Source organism: Bufo bufo, chromosome 11 (genome assembly GCF_905171765.1).
Source record: "Bufo bufo chromosome 11, aBufBuf1.1, whole genome shotgun sequence".
NCBI classification, from domain to species: domain Eukaryota; kingdom Metazoa; phylum Chordata; class Amphibia; order Anura; family Bufonidae; genus Bufo; species Bufo bufo.
This window is the reverse complement of record NC_053399.1, coordinates 89,309,308-89,313,162: the sequence shown is the minus strand read 5'-3', so window position 1 is coordinate 89,313,162 and position 3,855 is coordinate 89,309,308.

Sequence of the window (3,855 nt, the reverse complement as noted above, 5' to 3'; positions counted from 1 at the left end):
CCTGCTCCTGGGAAATCCCTCCTCTCACCTCACAACATGCAGCACCACACGAGCAGCTTAGGCCCAGTTCACTCCTCGGTTATTGGGAGACAAAACCAGTAGTGAAGCCTCCACAGAGATCAGGTGTAATGGAAAGATCGGCCCCTGTTCTGTTTCTGACCCGCGCCTGATTTTGGCTTCCAATAAGGGTCCATTCACACGTCCTTTGTTCTGGGTCCACGTCCGCTCAGCATTTTTGCGGAACGGGTGCGGACCCATTCATTGCAATGGGGCCGCAAAAGATGCAGACAGCACGCCGCGTGCTCTCCACATCCGTACTTCTGTTCTACAGCCTCGCAAAAGAGATAGAGCTTGTCCTGTTCTTCTCCGCAATCGCAGACAAGAATACGCACTTCTATCATAGGGCCACAAAACAGGGCCGTGTGAATGGACCCGAACTGATGGAAAGAACTGACCAAATTACTGAAGTGTGAACTTCAGTCAGGGACCAACTTCTGGGAACCACTGACCGGGCCGATGAATAGATAGACAGATAGGAGATGTTCTCTGGGGGTCTCGCCCTTGGTTAGGTGATGAGCAGATTTCCAGGGGTCTCGCCGTTGGTTAGTTGAGCTGATTTCCGGGGGTCTTGCCGTTGGTTAGTTGAGCTGATATCCGGGGGTCTTGCCGTTGGTTAGTTGAGCTGTTATCTGGGGGTCTTGCCGTTGGTTAGTTGAGCTGATATCCGGGGGTCTTGCCGTTGGTTAGTTGAGCTGATATCCTGGGGTCTCGCCGTTGGTTAGTTGAGCTGATATCCGGGGGTCTTGCCGTTGGTTAGTTGAGCTGATATCCGGGGGTCTTTCCGTTGGTTAGTTGAGCTGATATCCGGGGGTCTTGCCGTTGGTTAGTTGAGCTGGTATCCGGGGGTCTCGCCGTTGGTTATTTGAGCTGATATCCTGGGGTCTCGCCGTTGGTTATTTGAGCTGATATCCGGGGGTCTTGCCGTTGGTTAGTTGAGCTGATATCCGGGGGTCTTGCCGTTGGTTATTTTAGCTGATATCCTGGGGTCTCGCCGTTGGTTATTTGAGCTGATATCCGGGGGTCTTGCCGTTGGTTAGTTGAGCTGATATCCGGGGGTCTTGCCGTTGGTTAGTTGAGCTGATATCTGGGGGTCGCGCCATTGGTTAGTTGAGCTGATATCCGGGGGTCTTGCCGTTGGTTAGTTAAGCTGATATCCGGGAGTCTTGTCTTTGGTTGGTTGAGCTGATATCCGGGGGTCTTGCCATTGATTAGTTGAGCTGATATCCGGGGGTCTTGCCGCTGGTTAGTTGAGCTGATATCCGGGGGTCTTGTCGTTGGTTCGTTGAGCTGATATCCGGGGGTCTTGCCGTTGGTTAGTTGAGCTGATATCCGGGGGTCTCTCCGTTCGTTAGTTGAGCTGATATCCGGGGGTCTTGCCGTTGGTTAGTTGAGCTGATATCCGGGGGTCTTGTCGTTGGTTCGTTGAGCTGATATCCGGGGGTCTTGCCGTTGGTTAGTTGAGCTGATATCCGGGGGTCTCTCCGTTGGTTAGTTGAGCTGATATCCGGGGTTCTTGTAGTTCGTTTGTTGAGCTGATATCCGGGGGTCTTGCCGTTGGTTAGTTGAGCTGATATCCGGGGGTCTTGCCGTTGGTTAGTTGAGCTGATATCCTGGGGTCTCGCCGTTGGTTAGTTGAGCTGATATCCGGGGGTCTTGCCGTTGGTTAGTTGAGCTGATATCCGGGGGTCTTTCCGTTGGTTAGTTGAGCTGATATCCGGGGGTCTTGCCGTTGGTTAGTTGAGCTGGTATCCGGGGGTCTCGCCGTTGGTTATTTGAGCTGATATCCTGGGGTCTCGCCGTTGGTTATTTGAGCTGATATCCGGGGGTCTTGCCGTTGGTTAGTTGAGCTGATATCCGGGGGTCTTGCCGTTGGTTATTTTAGCTGATATCCTGGGGTCTCGCCGTTGGTTATTTGAGCTGATATCCGGGGGTCTTGCCGTTGGTTAGTTGAGCTGATATCCGGGGGTCTTGCCGTTGGTTAGTTGAGCTGATATCTGGGGGTCGCGCCATTGGTTAGTTGAGCTGATATCCGGGGGTCTTGCCGTTGGTTAGTTAAGCTGATATCCGGGAGTCTTGTCGTTGGTTGGTTGAGCTGATATCCGGGGGTCTTGCCATTGATTAGTTGAGCTGATATCCGGGGGTCTTGCCATTGATTAGTTGAGCTGATATCCGGGGGTCTTGTCGTTGGTTCGTTGAGCTGATATCTGGGGGTCTTGCCGTTGGTTAGTTGAGCTGATATCCGGGGGTCTCTCCGTTCGTTAGTTGAGCTGATATCCGGGGGTCTTGCCGTTGGTTAGTTGAGCTGATATCCGGGGGTCTTGTCGTTGGTTCGTTGAGCTGATATCCGGGGGTCTTGCCGTTGGTTAGTTGAGCTGATATCCGGGGGTCTCTCCGTTGGTTAGTTGAGCTGATATCCGGGGTTCTTGTAGTTCGTTTGTTGAGCTGATATCCGGGGGTCTTGCCGTTGGTTAGTTGAGCTGATATCCGGGGGTCTCTCCGTTGGTTAGTTGAGCTGATATCTGGGGGTCTCGCTATTGGTTAGTTGAGCTGATATCCGGGGGTCTTGCCGTTGGTTAGTTGAGCTGATATCCGGGGGTCTTGCGTTGGTTAGTTGAGCTGATATCCGGGGGTCTTGCCGTTAGTTAGTTGAGCTGATATCCGGGGGTCTTGCCGTTGGTTTTTTGAGCTGATATCCTGGGGTCTCGCCCTTGGTTAGTTGAGCTGATATCTGGGGGTCTCGCTATTGGTTAGTTAAGCTGATATTCGGGGGTCTTGCCGTTGGTTAGTTGAGCTGATATCCGGGGGTCTTGCCGTTGGTTAGTTGAGCTGATATCCGGGGGTCTTGCCGTTGGTTAGTTGAGCTGATATCCGGGGGTCTTGCCGTTGGTTAGTTGAGCTGATATCCGGGGGTCTTGCCGTTGGTTAGTTGAGCTGATATCCGGGGGTCTTGCCGTTGGTTAGTTGAGCTGATATCCGTGGGTCTCACCGTTGGTTATTTGAGCTGATATCCGGGGGTCTTGTTGTTGGTTAGTTGAGCTGATATCTGGTGGTATCGCCGTTGGTTATTTGAGCTGATATCCGGGGGTCTCGCCGTTGGTTATTTGAGCTGATATTCGGGGGTCTCGCCGTTGGTTAGGCGATGAGTTGATCTCCGGGGGTCATGCCCTTGTTTAGGTGATGAGCAGATCTCTGGGGGTCTCGCCCTTGTTTAGGTGATGAGCAGATCTCTGGGGGTCTCGCCCTTGGTTAGGTGATGAGCAGATCCCCGGGGTCTTGCCCCTAGTAAAAAATCAGCAGGGGGTACAGGAGGGTCAGCTCAGTACAGATGTAGTCAGTCATCGGGTAATCTGTGCACATATTTTTGACCGTTCACACTTGACCATAGAAAACTCGTGTCTGGCGGCGGTGTAACGTACCGCACTGCTGATGACGGCGCCCCAGGCTGCACCCGTCACACACATTCCTTGCTACAATGCAGCATATTCAGAGCCGGGATCAGGGCATGGGGCCACCGCATTCCAGCAGCCATGCCTCCGAGGACAAGAACATGGACAGACTGGTTCAGCAGCTCCCTGATAGTAACTGACAGGAGCGTGACCCCAACAGTGCCGACCTACCTGCCTGTTAACCCCTCCTGCCTCTGACTTACTGGATATACACCATGGCACAGGTCTATTTGCAGAATACAGGCTGCTGCAGCCCCTGAACGGCAACCAATGGAAGACTGCATGGTGTTCCTGGGAACACTCCTGAGTTTAAAGGGATTTCCAATTTCATATAGGTCTTGTCTTTCAA